Raw genomic sequence first — 17,307 nt, forward strand, 5'->3', positions numbered from 1 at the left:
ACCACATGCCTTCCATACTGTCTACCCCTGATCAGGACATATCTGCTGTCTGGGTCAATTCTAGTATCCTCCACCTGGAAAGGAACATCAGCCTTGATCCACACTAGTACTTTCCTTGCATATACCAAAAAGTCAGTGGAGTATACCTGCCCTCACCAGCGCCTCTGTAGCTTTTTGCCTCCGCCATGATCAGGCGTGATTCTTGCAAATAAGCAATGTGGGTGTTTTGTCGATGAAGGTAGGAGTATACAGCATACTACATAAAGGGGTGTGCATTCCTTGGACGTTCCATGTTATCACGTTGGTGCCAGGTATGCCACTAATTATGAAGTGTAGTGGGGCTTTGGCCCGGTCTAAAAGGTCAAACCTGGTGCACTGTGTGCTTCAGCTAGGTGCAGACAAAAGAACCTAACATTTAGAAAAAGAAAAGGAACAGTGAAAACCAAACATAGAATACCAATGGGGCAGAGCAGCAACATGCACCCTATCTAACGTGTCCCACATTAATTAACACACCACATGTATAGGTTAGATTAGTGTATGGGAAGCAGGCATATGAGACCCCCCTGTGTGTGGTGTCTATAGGAGAAGGCACATCAGTGTATGGAAACCACCACAAATCTGAATGTCGATTGAATATAACACAGTGCAGAAAGGGGAATATAATAGGAAAGGGTGTAAGAGGGATGAGAAAAGAGGGGGAGGGATGAGAGGAGGATTAGACAGCATTAAAGGTGAAACCTGGCAGGAACCAACGAGTAATGTGCAGTGACTAACGCATGACCATCACAGCACAGCCAGTGGATGGAGAACAGTAAGGGAGTAGAATTCAGCAGCCTATGGAGTCAGATAAGACCCTCTGCAGTCTGTGGAGTGTTGGCCGGCAGTATCAATGTGTCCGGTTCTGAGAGCCAGACAGTAGACAAACCGTCTTCACTGGATGATCCCACTGGGTCTTTGTCAGCAGCAGACAGGGGTGCGTCTTCCAGGATGCTACCAGCCTCTGTAAATCATGTCCCCACTCCTGTATCACCTGCTTTCCAGATTAGGCATATATCTAACACTTGGGAGAAGCTTCTCTCTACGGCGCCTCTTGTGGTGGCAATCTCTTTGGGGGAGTGCCAATGCTGTATCTTTAGACTAAGTGGGGTGTTGCGATGCAGGACACCTCGTGTCACTCCAATTCCTGCTTCTTTGGGGGCTGTTAAAAATTCGAATTTGCTGTCCATCAGGACCCTAAGCTTTGTCGGAAACAGGAAGAAATACTACACATCAAGCTCGTGTAATTGAAGGAATGAGCCCTGTTGATGTTGTACAGCCAGCATGTAATCTGGAAAGAGCACTAGCCGGGCATTGTCCACAGTGAGGTCAGGGATCTTGCGATCTTATTTGAAGATGAGATTGTGGTCTCAAGGGGCGTGGTCTGGCCATGACGCAAGATGGCTGCTTGATAGCGGAGCCCGATGCTGAGGGGAGCCCCGGACGATAATGAATTGCCCTTCCAGTCATCAACGACGCCTTATTCATGGAAATCACGCCATCTGAATGGTCGGTCCTACTGGTGTGAAGATTTCAAAGCTTTGAAGAGGCTCCTTTACAAACTGCGAGGACGTTTTGTTCTGAGCCACGGCACTCGCATTCTCACAGAGCACAGCTGTCAGAGCGCACACCTCTTAGGAATGCGGTGAGAGGCTTCTGAATACCACAGACCCTGCTCTTGTAAGCAATGATTTATGACACTGTGTGTGTTCATTTGACTCCCTACATATCTGGTGAACCGGAGGTCTGTTAGCTCTTAGTTGTAACGCTTTGAAACTAGCGTTGTCAAAACACAGCTGTCTAAATCACGCACCTCTCAGAAATTTGCTGAAAGGGTCCTAAACCTTCGTGCTGCCTAATGAGACTGCATTGTTTAGCAAGTTAGCTCTCTTCAACTATAATTAGCAGACTTCGCAATGGCTACATCTCCTCTCTGAGAATTACTTTTACCTCACAGCATTCTCACAGAGCACAGCTGATGGAGTGCGTGCCTCTTAGGAATGCGGTGAGCAGCTTCTGAATAACACAGACGGTTGAAGAAACTTCACTGTAAGTGTGACCAGCTCTTGTAAGCAAGGATTAATAATTCTGTGTGTGTTTATCTGCCTCCCTGCATTTCTGGTGAACCGGAGGTCTGTTGTTAGCTGTTAACTGTAATGCTTTGAAGCTAGCATTGTCAAATCACAGCTGACTAAAACTCGCACCTCTCAGAAATGTGCTGAAAGGCTTGTGAACCTTCTTGCTGCCTAATGAGACTGCATTGTTAACCAGGTTGGCTCTCTTCAACTATAATTAACAGGCTTTGCAATACCTTTATCTTCTCTCTCAGAATTACTTTTACCTCACATAGTTCCTGGCAACTTACTAATACATCCAACTTAAACAATATTATCTGAACTTGGTTTACCATCTTATGTAGCTGCTGCAACAAAAATAGATGATTTTTAGTGGTATTAACAGCTCTTCAATAGGCTTCCTTGTTCTTCTGTTTATACCTCAGTGGTTAGAGAATTGGAGTGCGTCATTGATATGCAGCTAATAAATCTGAGGAGATATGACTCCTATTATATATAAGAGGGTTTGCTTACTCCTTTTTTGAGCTGTCCTCTCAGTCTTATATTCGGGGGAAAAAAAAAAGAAGGCAAAATATATGAATTAATTCCAACGCTCAAAAACAATTATTTATTGTTAAGTCACAATTTTATTTTTTATTTCTTTAAACTCCTGAATACTCTTAAGTGCAGTGCTGAAGGCAGCAACATGACGGTATATATATACAGTAGCTTGAGGGTGGAGTCATGAGGAGAATGAGCATGTTTCGTGAAGAGGTGCTCCAACGTTACAATTAACCCCCGGCAGTCCTGTAGAGAGGTTGTTGTTGCTCCAATGTGAGGAAAATAATACTGGCACCCTACATTATCAAAAAAGGGCAATATATATGAATTAATCTCAGTGCTAAACAACTTTAATTTCAAACGTACTATATATTGTCAAGCCACGTTTTAAGCTCTACCCCTGAATACTTTTAAGTGCAATGCTGAAGTCAGATTACATGACTGTACATATACAGTAGTGGTGGTTATGATCACTATGATGCAGTCCTAATTCAATGCATGTTGCATGAAGTGAGATGACAACATATACCTAATGAAATGTGACCCTCTCTGTATATGTTTTACTGCCTAATATAGCGTTCGCCCACACATGAAACCTACTGAAGTAGTTGGAATTGATATTCAGTCTTGACTCTTTTGGATAATTACTGTCATTAAGATATATTTGATAACTCTGTGCACAGAAGCATCAATTTAGAAAGATATTACAGAGGTTAAGATACATTTGTTTGCGCGGTTGTGGGGCTGATATTAATGTCAAACATTAAAAGTGACAGTAAACTCTCTACGCCACTTCTATTTGATGAGGTTCTTAAGCAATCAAGGAAGATGCCTGGCAAAGGATCTGCTCCTACATCAAAAAAAACACCTCAACATGCTAGCATTTCTTCACAAGGTCATACACTGAATCACATATTACTGGAAACTTCAGTAAACGTCTAGAAGGTATGGACACCAACATTTCCTCACTAACAGCTGAAACCAACGCCATTGGAGTAGAATTGGCGGGTTTTTGCACAAGAACCAATGCTCTAGATTTGAGATTGACAATTGTGGAAAATTGTCTTGACGCAGTGCAAAATAAAGACCAAGAACTGCTCTTTCTTCGCAGTAAGATAGTTGACTTGGAGGACCATAGTAGGATAGATAATATTCGCTTTTTGGGATGTCCGGAAAATATTGAAAATCAAAATGCTAGGTTATTTCTTTGGGATGTTCTTCCAAAGTTAACTGGCATCACCCTTGACCCTTCTTTAGTGATACAAAGAGCCCACCGCATAGGTCCTCCATGAAAAGATAGCACAGCTCGACCAAGACCACTTATCGCTTGTTTTTTAAGACATGAGCAAACTAGACTTCTACTAACCACAGCGCGTTCGCATGGCTCATTTTCATATAAAGGTTATGTCATCCACATGGCTGCAGACTTCTCTAAAGAGATTAACGAGAGGCACAAAGCATTCCTTGCTATTAGACCTCAGTTACGACAACTGGACATTAAATATGGTCTATATGAACCAGCCCATTTTCGTATTACGGAAAATAGGAACTCTAGAAACTTTGATGATCCAGCAGATTTGCAACAATTCCTAGATCAAATAAAAACACAAGATATGGATACACAAGATGCTTCAATTGATCAGAGCCATGCGAGCTTGAGTTCCACACAACAAATACTTGATAATAGAAGACGTAATGTTAGCAATCTTCACCAAAGAGGAAGAGATCTAAAAAGACCTACTCATGCCCAAGATGATAAATCTTCAGCGTTGCACGCTGCTTCTGTTTCTACACAAGATCAGCATAGAGATAAGTCTTATTCCCCTCTGAAGCCTGCCTCCGAAGAAGACTGACAATTGTAATATGACAAATTCAGTCATAAATAAGTACTGCATTACTTATATTTTTATTGTAAAAGTTGACTTGATTAGACAGTGTCAATCTATGCGATATAAATGGAAATATTATTCAAGTTTTGCGTAATAGATCTATTCACCATGTTTTATAATATGTATTTGATTATACTGTTTCATTAGGATGTTCCATTTTATCATACGATAATATTTAATAGTATTCGCTTCAGCTTTCACTTTCCTATCTGTTCTATTTTGTATATTTCTTATATTAGATCAATTAATTTTTAATTTGTGTGCATTTATATATAGCAATGAATGTTCTCATCGCTAATATATTATATTGATTGAATTTCCGAGATGGTAACATATACCATGCTTAAAGGACCTACTCATCTGATTTTATCTATGTATTTACATTATGCGCTTTCCTATAGATTCAACATATTGTGGTAATTTATGTTATGCTGTGATATGTATAGTCTCTGGGATTGACAGTATTTGCTATCCCTTCGTCGGGGCTCCTCTCTGCGGTGGTGCTCCGGGAGATATAGACCCGCGGTTCACAGTTTAGTATTTTTGGCACTTACATTATTCTCTACCAATATCTAAACTATATTCACCTCATTTTTCTTAATTTTGACTTTCTACACACTTCCTACTCTCACAACTTATATTTTCTTTGTGTCTCTGATTATCTATATCTCTGCTAAACCAGCGGTTTCTCTTCCTATTTTCTACCCTCTCTCCTCCCTTAATGCTTTTTTTTTTATCGTACTCAAACTCATTGACACCTCATAAATATGTCCAGAATGCCCAACACACGCCCTCTTTCTGTGATTACATGGAATGTGCATGGACTTACTCACTACATCAAAAGAAAGAAAGTACTGTCTTATCTTCAATCCAAGAGGACAGATGTGGCATTACTTCAAGAGACACATTTGGATACATTAGAGTCAGAGAAACTCTGTAGAGATTGGGTAGGCAAAGTAATTCACAGTAGCATACAAAGGGATGAACATACAACCGCAGGCCCCACACCCAAATGTGGAGTAGCAATTCTAATCCTGTCCCGAATCCGTAAATCTCAATATCAAAAACATGGACAGATCCTGAAGGTCGTTATGTATTTGCCTAGCTATGTCTTGGAGATACCTACATTTCTATTGGCTCTGTTTACTCTCCAACGGGAACAAAAAAATCATTTTTTCTTAATCTAAACCATTTGTTAGTTGAGATAGGTGCATCGCAATATCTCTTAGGTGGTGACTGAAACATTGTAAGGGAACCGATTTTAGATGGAACAGGACCCCTAGATAAAAATAATAATGCTGACAGAGCATTAATGGATGACTTCTTAGCTGATAATGCATTCATTGATCACTGGCGTCTTTCACATCCGTCAGATACGGTGTACACATTTTCATCTCCAACGCATGGTACCTTATCTTGTTTGGATTAATTTTTAGTATCACAAAGATTAGTCCAGTCCATTCAAGAATCTTGTCTTTTGGAAGCAGCATTATCTTACTATTCCCCGGTCTTCTTAGTCATTGAAGTTGGCATACCCAGACCAGGGCGTAAACCCTGGTGCATGAACATGAGTCTCCAGAGGGTAAACATCAATTACAAACATTTTTTCAAGACTATAGTTCTATGAATCAGGGTTCAGTAACTACAAATAAAGTGATATGGGCTGTGCCTAAAGATACTATCAGAGGTAAACTGATACGCGAGGCGGCATTAGCCAACAAACGAAATGCTGCATGTCAGCAAGAACTAGAGCAGAACATTCAGTCGTAGACCCGTCAATATACCATAGCACCAACACTGCAAAACCGTAAATCACTAGAGCAAGCTCAAATGGCACTAAATGGGCTTTTCACATCTAAGGCAGAGTTTGCCCTTCAAAAAATGAAAACAAGGCACTATGAACAAGGTTAAAATGCAGGTAGATTATTAGCGGCACAACTAAGACAAAGAGAAGCAGCCATGGTTATCCCCGCTATTAAATCACCTTGCGGTCCAAATCTTACTAGGCCACAGGACATAGTGAATGAGTTTGCTTCCTTTGATACGTCTCTCTACACACCAGACACACAAGTAAACACAGATAGACTAAATGACTTTCTTTCAAAAGTAGATCTTCCATACCTTTCCGATTATGGAAGGGCTTTTCTTGAGGGACAAATTAGTAGGGATGAAATTGCGCAAGCAATATCTAAATTGCCATACCATAAAGCCCCAGGGGAAGATGGTTTCCCTGATGAATTTTATTGTTGGGCTGGACATAATATAATTGATTCCCTATATGCTGCTTTTCAAGAAGGAGAACGAGAACTCCTTAAATCCTCTTTCTAATAAGGCAATAATCGCAGTACTCCCCAAACCTGGAAAGGACCCTTTGCTTTGTACCAGTTACCGTCCCATTTCACTCTTGAATTGCGATATCAAAATATTTGCTAGCATTCTGGATTCTCGTCTTAAAAGGTATTACCTTCCTTAATTCACTCAACTCAAGTAGGATTTTTTCCAGGACGTTCCTCTGGGAATCATTTACGTACACTGGCGCATACCCTATGTTATGCTAAAAACCTCCCACAAGACGCATTAGCCTTATCACTAGATGCTGAACAGGTCTTTGACCACATAGAGTGGGACTATCTTTTCAAAGTGCTTGAACGTTTTGGACTTGGAAACCAGTTTATTCAGAAAGTAGGACTATTACATGATAATCCCTCCATGCAAGTTAATTGTGGAGGATTCTTATCAGAATCATTTCCGATCCACAGAGAAACACGTCAAGGATGTCCTCTATCCCCACTTCTTTTCTTTTAACAATGGAGCCTTTAGCAGCCACGATTCGTCAATCAGAAGCAGTTACAGGCATACCCCTCCCTATAAGTGAATCAAAACTATATCTATACGCCGATGACATATTACTCACCTTAACGGACTTTCCTAATTCATTGCCATCTTTGCTTCAAATTATAGACACTTTTTCTTCATTCTCAGGTTATAAAATAAATTGGGACAAGAGTGAAGCCTTACCTATTTCTGATGGAACCAATAAAGCGGCTATACACAACTTTCACTTTCATTGGCAACCCTCACATCTTAAATATTTGGGTATCTTAGTGAATAAGGGTATGGAAGGTATGATTACAGATAACCTGAACCCACTGATTGTTCAAATGCAACGTGACTTTGATAAGTGGAACATTTTGAATCTTTCCATGTGGGATAGAGTTCAAGCTGTTAAAATGGTTACACTTCCTCATTTTCTATATACCTTAAGTATGTTTCCTCTCCATATTCCCTTATCTTCTTTGAGACTTATAGATTTCGAAATAAAAACTTTTATATGGGGCTCAACGAAACCTTGTTTGGCCGTGACAAAATGAAGGGCTCACCATTCTTCTGGAGGTATGAGTCTTCCATCCATTGAACATTTTAACTTAGCATTGCAGATTTCTCAATTATCATATATGTTACCGGGAGTCTCTGATGTCTCGCAATGGGTCCATTTAGAACGCCATCTTTTATCTTCGGGCTCTGATATTACTGCACTTTATGGCACTAAAATTGCACATCAAAAACCACAAACCCAATCCTATCAGCCATGTCAAAATTGTGTCAAAGAGCACACTGCTTATTATATTTAAACTCCCATATACATGAAAAAGCACCCATAAAGAATAATTACGGTGTTCGTATTAATAAGAAGGTATTATCATGGCCATTAAGAGAAGCAACAGTCAAACACTAGATCAAATTTATCATAATGGTGACTTTGAAACATTCACACAAATACAAGAGGAATTCGGTCTTCCATCACATCAATCCCTAAAATATGATCAGCTCAAGCAATGTTTGGAAAAACAATTAGGTTCACCTTCTCCGGTGCTTTCAAATTCGCAGATAGTATCATACCTAAATACCTGGGGCAAACATAAAGGAGTGATATCTGGTTTATACAGAGTTTTTACAGCACATCTTTTTTCTCAACCTCTAACACAGACATTACAATTTAAATGACAGTCACGACTCAATTTCTTACACTACTGATGCATGGGAGACAATAATGGAGAATCTAGACAAAGGAACTTGTGAAGCTAGACTTAAATTTTGTCTATTTAAGATTCTTCATGATTGGCATTGGTCTCCTGTAAGATTAAAGAAAGCTGGTTTAATTTCCCATGCCAATTGCTGGAGATGTGGTAACACCAATTGTGAATCAACACACATTATATGTGACTTTCCGTTGATCCAACCTTTCTGGGCATATGTGGGAAAAACCTTATCTTCTATTATGCCTTCACATCTTCCGTTCACTCCTGCTGTTATTATCCTTCATGACCTTCAGTTATCTCCAAAACTCACCAAACCCCAATGTAGTCTTTCTCACACAGCAATGGCCACAGCAAAAATATGTATTCTACGACATTGGAAATCTTCATCCCCTCCTTCGCAAGAAGAATGGTTGACAACTATGTTCCAAAACGCATCACATGAGAGAATAATGTATAATCTTCAAAATCAAACTGACATATGTCTTTGTGTTTGGTCACCTTTCCTGAACCTGGATAGTGGCATGGATATTGATATCACTTCAAGAGTGGATACTAATACCCCTTGATCTGGCATTTGACAATATATTTTCTTTCTCCCCCCCCCCACCCCTTTCTTCTTCCTTCCACCACTGGTTCTCATACTTTTCTATTATAATATTAATTTATAATTTGGTTGTATTATTATTTCATTATTATATTATCTTATTATTGTCTCTTTTCTAATTTTCTCCTATTCTTTTATTCTTACTACATCTTATTGACATCTCATTTCTCATCTCTCTTCATATAAATTCTATTGATATGCTTTGTTAATTCTTATATCAACTATTTTTCTATATTCTATTCACTATTCCTTTCTTCATATATTTTACAATATTCCATTTAACAAATGAATTGCTCCTCGAGAGCTGAGGAGATTTGTCATGTTACTATTTTCCATATTTATAGCTATATACAATTTTTAATCGTAATACTCAATCTATATATCCATTGAGTTAACCTATGATTGATTCTTTAAGACTTTTATGTTTCTTATATCTGTTGCCTGTATTATTTAAATATTTAACATTTCTCACACTATATTTATTCAACTGTATACCTTACTATTTATCTTTATAGTTGTAAGTGTTATTTATTGGTGCATAGTATTTATCATATATGCATTTTCTCTTTTTCTTTTACATATTTAGTCAGGATATTTATTCATATCATTCAAATTGTAAGTTGTTATTAACTTTATTGTACTTATGATAAAATGTTCTCAAAATGTCAATAAAAATTTATAACACTATAAAAGAGATTGAGGTCTCAATAATGTAGCACCTTGAAGACCAGAGGTGGAAGGTTGGCTTCCAATTGAGGCTTTCAGACAGGTACATAGTGCGCCTTCTCTACAGAGAAAAACGGCGAGAGGGTTGAAGGAGAGTCAAATCCCTGAATCCATCACTCGATGTAAGCAACTGCATCCCGGCCCCCAGTATTTTCCAGAAGACCTACAACTTGGGTATTGTTCCATACGGAGCAGCCTTCTACATCATCCACCCTCTCCTCTAGGATACAAATGCAATCTCCAAGGTGGTTGACTTGGGCTGTTGTTGTCTGTGCCTGAGGCTGCAAGACAGCTAAAGATTGTTCTGTTTTATGTACCCTCTTTGCCAGCTTTTGAAGATCGCAAAAACAACAATTGATGGACAGAATGCAGAACAATGTCATACATTCACCCCAGTACAGAGATCTGGGCCTAAATCCATTGTTTTTTTGCTCACCATGCCATTCCAGTTTGAACCCAGCCATATGCAAATCAGTCTTGACCCTGTGCCTCATGGGAACAGTCCAGCCCGAACTGCCAAGCCAGGTCCTCCCTGGACTGGAAACAAGCATCCTCGGACCGGTTTCGGGGTTTCACCCCTCTTCAGCCAGGATAGCTTGATTCCAGTGGCATGGAGAGCACGGGACTCACGTCTGAGCATACCCGTCCCACTCGGGGTGACAAATGCAAAAACAACAATTGATGGACAGAATGCAGAACAATGTCATACATTCACCCCAGTACAGAGATCTGGGCCTAAATCCATCGTTTTTTTGCTCACCATGCCATTCCAGTTTGAACCCAGCCATATGCAAATCAGTCTTGACCCTGTGCCTCATGGGAACAGTCCAGCCCGAACTGCCAAGCCAGGTCCTCCCTGGACTGGAAACAAGCATCCTAGGATGAACGGTGATGGATTAAACCCAGATCTGTTGACTGGGTGTGAGTGTTTGATTGGTTCTAATGCTCCGTCCATCACCACCCCCTTTTGTACCGCTTTGTTCGCCATAAGTTGGCAGGGTATGCTCAGACGTGAGTCCCTTGCTCACTTTGCCACTGGATTCAAGCAAGCCTGGCTGAAGACGGCTGAAATGCCTGAAACCGGTCCTAGGAAGCTTGTTTCCGGTCCAGGGAAGGCATGGCTTGGCAGTAAGGGCTGGACTGTTCCCATGAGGCACAGGGTCAGACTGATTTGCATATGGCCATGTCTGAACTGGGGTGGCAGAGTGGGCTAAAGAACGGTGATGGATCAAACCCAGATCTGTTGACTGGGTGTGAGTGTTTGATTGGTTCTGATCCTCCATCCATCACCACCCCCTTTTGTACCGCTTTGTTCGCCATAAGTTGGCAGGGTATGCTCAGACCTGAGTCCCTTGCTCACTTTGCCACTGGATTCAAGCAAGCCTGGCTGAAGACGGCTAAAATGCCAGAAACCGGTCCAAAGAAGCTTGTTTCCGGTCCATGGAAGGCATGGCTTGGCAGTTCGGGCTGGACTGTTCCCATGAGGCACAGGGTCAGACTGATTTGCATATGGCCATGTCTGAACTGGGGTGGGAGAGTGGGCTAAAGAACGGTGATGGATCAAACCCAGATCTGTTGACTGGGTGTGAGTGTTTGATTGGTTCTGATGCTCCGTCCATCACCACCCCCTTTTGTACAGCTTTTGAAGATCAGCATGGAGGGGAGTGTGGTCCGTTGCAATAGTGTCAATCCTGCTTTCAAGAGAGATCCTCGATTTTTCAATAGCCGCTAATACTGTATCCAGTTTGGCCTCAGTTGTAGTGATGACATCGGAGCAAGTCAGAGGGTTCGTCATGCCAGACATGGCTTCAGAGGCAACAGATTGGCACAAAGGTGCGCTTGTGGCGCCAGAAAGTAGGCGACCCATGAGGCAGCAATGTAGTTGGTTTACATTGGGATAATAGGAGGCGGTGGGTGTGAGCCCGCTTGCTTTTGTCAAGGACAATGGGGTCACACAGCAGCAGGAGCAGCCCACCCATCAGTCCCAGATGCTATGCCCCAAGAGGTGAACTGGGTGAACAATTGCAAAGTGATGACAAAGAGCAGAGGCGGTGGTGCCTCATGGAGATAGCCTATGGATGTGCACTGGCACAATCAGAGATACAAGAATAGTCGGACCTGCTTGCACATTAGAAGGTGTGCAGCATGTGGTTGAACCAGGGGAATAACAGAGTCCGCTTAAGTGTCAGGGAGCAGGTGATCTAGGACATCATCACCCAGATGAGGGATCCAGGGTTGTCATCCGCATAGACACATTGCATAATACAGAGAGGGGGGTCTCAAGGGTCAAGGCAGGACTATAAGGTGCACAAATAAGACAGTCATAAGAGGTGTAGCCATGCATGAGCTCCAGTGTTATTGTCAAAAGTGGCAGTTCAGGCAACCTGAAATAGCAGTAGGTTCAACAAGGCCAGGGGTGTTCACTGCAGTCAGGGAGAAATGCAACAAATGTTGTGAGGCCGTCAACATCTCCCCTCCTACAGCCGATGTATGCCAAAGAATGGGGTGAGATAGAGGCGACCACATTGATAATGTGCACCTAAGTAGGAGCTAACATGTGGTCACCGTGCAGCATAGGGGGATGGTAGGTTCCCAATATACAGAAAAGTGGACAAACCATTTGTCTCACCACCACTAGTCAGTGAGCCACCCCAGGAGAAGGAAAGTAAAGGAAAAATGAAAAGTGTTATAGTGATGCACTCACCCCATTTTAATTAGGTCCATACAAGGGAAACAGGCTAACGTACCATTTAGGCACAGCAGTGAGGCAACTGCATGCCAGTGGCAATCAGTGAAATGGCGTAAGCCTACAAGCCCCAGTCTGCCATCAGGCAGCAAATCAAAGCAGGAGCGGCATGGGCAGCTACATCGAGTAAAATGTAGTGGGGGCACAGAATCAGTCACAGAAGCCTTCAGGTGCAGTAGGCAAGGATGTATGGCCGCTTCCCTCCTCTGAAACCGCGCCAACAGTGGGGCAGCAGAAGGGCATTGTGCCATGGCAGATCCGCCCATACCTAAACCAGCCTTGGAAGCGCCCGGCAGTGGTCGGGCCCTGGGCACTGCAGTGTCAGTAGGAAGAGGTGCGCTAAGAAGGCACGAAGAAGTAGATGGTGATCTATAGGCCAGATGGAAGAAACTATTTTGTGTTCGCCAACGATGCTAATCGCAAAATTCGTCTGTTTGCAAATGCAAAATGGCCTTTTCTTATGTATGAAAGCCTTTGCTATTCGCAATTTAGGTGATTGCAATCTCCAGTGATTACCTAAATTCTGAATGCAAATAGGGAATTGCAATTTGTGATTCCATAATGCACATGTAAGAAGCCTTTCCTAACTGCAAACTGTGCATTTAGAACAAGCTATTACCATCAACTTCAACTTGATGGTAACCATGTGCGATATTTGAAAATGCGCAAAAATGCATTTTTCAAAGTGCCATGTAGTGCACACATGCCCCTAGGGCATGCGTATACTTTAAATGTGCACAATTTAAATTTTGGTGGTGTTTTAGGGGGGCAGTATGCCCCCGGGTACCCTTGGTTTTACATTTGCTAATTTGCATTTACCAATTAGGTAATCGCAGCTTAGCTAATGCAAAACCATTCGCACCTATGGGGCAGAACGAATGGAGTCCTATTACCTAATAGCAATTCCCAATCAGATCATATTAAGGAATCGCAGAAATTTGAAAGATTACTTAAGACATTGCATTCTGCAATTATCAGATAGTGATTCAGTACAAATCGGTATTTGGTAATCGCAAAATCATACTTTCAAACATGTGGGCCTATGTCCCGTAGTTAGGCATGTCTCTGGTCCAGGCCTCAGTCAAAGCACCGCTGGATCATGGGACACGGGGTAGACAGCTAGCATGTCAAGAGCGATTGGGTGGAAGGGCAGTCAGGGGGGAGAAATAGCAGAGGTGGTGCCCCACCTGAGGCCGGCGTGGGGGAGGTCTGTGCAATGCAAAAGGGCCAGCACTGACGCTGCACCACACATTCAAGAAGTGGGGTGTTGCCCCATAGTGTCCCACAGACAGGCTTCCAGAACAGGCAGAATAGTCAAAACACTGTACCTGTAGCAATAACTATTTTCAGACACCTCATCTCACGTGGTGATGTTGATCAGTGTACCGGATAAGTGACAGATGTAAGGGGCACAATGCGGAGCTCTGCTAAAGAGAATCCGCCATCTTGGCCTCACAAGCCACACACCCTTTATAAAACCCCTCATATGTAGCAATCAGAATTGTCGCCCTTATAGTGACATACATCTTAGTATACTGCTGAACGTTAAGCTGCTTTTCTTTGACACTGCTGTTCTCTCTGCTTGTGCTCTCTGACTATGGCCTGGCTGCTATTCAGTCTTCCCCCCCTCAGGAAGTTGCCCTACATCATGGTACTGCCATCTCATTCTGATGCTGTTCTCGCTCAGGGTTCCACCATCTTTCTGCAGCCTCTCCTGGAGCTCCGTCCCTGTCGACCCGGAACTCCAATTATTATTAAGGAGGGTCATTTTGCCAGAAATGGAGAATCCACAAACTCAGTTTGCTCAGTCACAATCAATAAAGAAAAATATGCACATGTAGGCTTCTCCATTTCTCAAATGTGTACATTTATTTAAGGATCATATTTATAATCAATGAAAACAAAGGCTAGCTAAAATCAGCCAATTAATAAAAGTGTGCCATTAGGAAATAAATATACCATAGCACATTAGCAAATAATCAATTAATAATAAAAATCCACGAATAAAATCTTCTTTGGAACTGTTTTTCAAATGTATTGTTGTACTGCACCACTTGTTTCACTCTGATAATTCTCCAGTTTTCACTTCAGACTCTTTATCATTGTCTCCTTTAACAATTTCAGCTGATTTCCCAAACCCTTGTTCAGGATTTTCTTGTGCTGCTCTATTTCTTTCTCTCTCACTTTCAGACAGATGAACTTCAGCAAGACAGCCTTGAGGTAAATTAGCCTAATTCAGATTTTCATCAAGCGTCCATCCTCTTGGTTTGCTCCTTCTTGGTTTGTTCCTTCTTTGTTTGTTCCTTCTTTGTTTGTTCCTTCTTTGTTTGCTTAGGTTTGTTTTTCACCTCCCTACCCAGATCCACATACTGAGCGTGACGTTAACTTAATGACTCAATGGCTCATCTAATTGTTTCTTTCGTCATCAGCAGTACACGCTCTCCATGTGTGCTATCTACGGATCAAATGCAGCAAACCTCGATATTTCACAAGACATGTTTGTCACCAAGAATAATGGGTATGGGCCCTTCCAACATTTTTCCAAACAGTCTCTTCGTACATGCTTTTTGTTTAGAACTGATTCTCCTGGTTGTAGATCATTCCCCAATTCTGTGGACTCTGAAGTTGTAGCAAGTTCCACCTAGTGACAGATAGAGCAAACTTTATCAGCTAGGCCCTTGCAGTAATACAGGATCAGTTCATAAGCGACAGTAAGCAAGACTCCGGATGGAATACCCAGAGGTCTTCTTGGCCTTCCAATAAGCATCTCATGGGCACTCAATCCTGCTGTCTTATTTTAGGACGTGATGTGCAGCAACACCAAAGGAAGTGCATATGGACATTTCAGAGAAGCTGAAGCACATTTTTGCAACCTTGTTTTTAAGTACACTATCAAATCCTTTCACTACTCCTGATGCTTCTGGATGATAACTACAATGATCTGATCAGTTTTCAATGTTGCACAAAAAACTCTCATGATTTAATTCTCGAAATTAACTCCCTTGTCATGATTGATGTTGGCATCCCAAATCCAGGGATGAACTCCCTCAATAGTAATTTTTCAACTGTTAGTGCATCACGCCTTTTTGTTGTATATGCCTCAATCCACTTTGAAAACAAATACATAACAATCATTATGACTTCAAACCATAAAATGGTGGCATTTCTACAAAATCATTATGTGGCCTACTGAAGGGACCAGCTGTTTTCCCTATGTGATTCATGGTTACACAAGTTTTCTTTCCAGCATTGTTTTGCTGACACAATATACATCTCTAACAATGGTCTTCCACCATTTTTCTGAAATGAGGATTGAACCAGTAAGCATTAAAGAGCCTAGCCATCCCATCACGCCTCTCATTTGTAGGTCAGTGAGAAACTATCACCAGAATCTGACATAACCACAGTTCGTACGAAAATCGCTGCTCAACTCCTGGTAGTGGCAAAAAGCAGCAGGCAATCCAAGAGACATTTGTGCGAACATCAAGCAGGGCCAACAATTTTAATGTAAAGAACCCAACACAATTTAATTTCCAACTCAACTTAAAAAAATAGAAAAAACAATTAATGAGGGAAAAAGATGAATAGGCAAAAACAGCAAATCATTATAATTGAATAAGGGAACTGCAGCTATTAATTTATGTATCTTTATGTGTTAACATAATGTTCTATTGCAAAAATCACTCGTTTATGATGCATCAGGTTAGAGGTCGCATACACCAAGCGAGTTGTAGCGGTCAAAGTTTTTACCTTATGACTTAGTCTCTAAATCATTCACCTGGGCAGGTTCCAAGAGTGAAGCTGGTGAGGGTCCTTTAAAGTGAGTTACATCACTGTTTAGCCTCCATTAGGTCTGGTGCCAAAAGCTGAAAGCGAGACAATGCTGCATTTTGTTGCTTCAGTATTAGTGTTATTTCTGGGCTAGATCTAATGTCTTGCCCCTTCCAAGGTTTTACCTTCAGACTTAGGGCCTGTTAAATCACGATGGCCTGCCTGCCATTCTCCGATGGGAATGGAGTAAATGACTCTATCCACATGGCAGAGGGGCCGCTCACCTCATTTATAAATAGCCGCCAAGCAGGTGGTCATTTATAGAAGCATTGCAAGGAGCTGCAATCATAGGCAGTTCCTGTCAATGCATTCACTCTGCGCTGTGAGGTTGCATTAGCAGGATGCAGCCCTTAGCAGAAAGTATTTTTTTGTACTTTCAAAAAGAAAATCTTGAAGCAGCGTTTTCTTTTTGTAAAGAAAAAACATAATACTCCTTGCCATGGAAGTCTTCTCCTTTGGCAGGGGAGGAGTTATTACAATTCTACTGCCCGTTACCGCCAGGTTGTGCGTGGCAGGCAGGAAAATAAAAAATGGCTATATTTCCCCCCATCTAAATAGTGCGGGTAGACATGTAGTCATTTCTCCAACAGCCCTTACCCCCAGGGCCATCGAAGAAGTTTGGCCACAGTGGAGATGAAGTGTTCTCCACCGTGGCCAACCTTAAGGTCCGCCCAAAATTATATTAGGTAGGCAGACTACTATGTTGCCATGGAGGGAACTCCGTAACCACCGCAATGGAGTTCTCTTCCCGTACACATATAAATTGAGCCCTTAATCGCTTTTTTAGTTCTCAAAATTTACTCGAGAAGGCTAGATG

The 17,307-nt window shown here is 41.7% G+C and overlaps 1 long non-coding RNA gene across 1 annotated transcript in view; it reads left to right on the top strand.

Annotated features, from left to right (window-relative positions):
• The first annotated feature begins 1,989 nt into the window (after positions 1–1,989).
• LOC146821401 (uncharacterized) overlaps positions 1,990–17,307 on the top strand; it is a 44,821-nt gene continuing 29,503 nt past the window's right edge. The window contains exon 1 of the long non-coding RNA XR_014962707.1: positions 1,990–2,088. This is a non-coding gene — a long non-coding RNA (uncharacterized LOC146821401). The remainder of the gene's footprint in view (positions 2,089–17,307) is intronic.

The sequence above is a fragment of the Triturus cristatus genome, chromosome 6, assembly GCF_964204655.1.
Source record: "Triturus cristatus chromosome 6, aTriCri1.1, whole genome shotgun sequence".
NCBI classification, from domain to species: domain Eukaryota; kingdom Metazoa; phylum Chordata; class Amphibia; order Caudata; family Salamandridae; genus Triturus; species Triturus cristatus.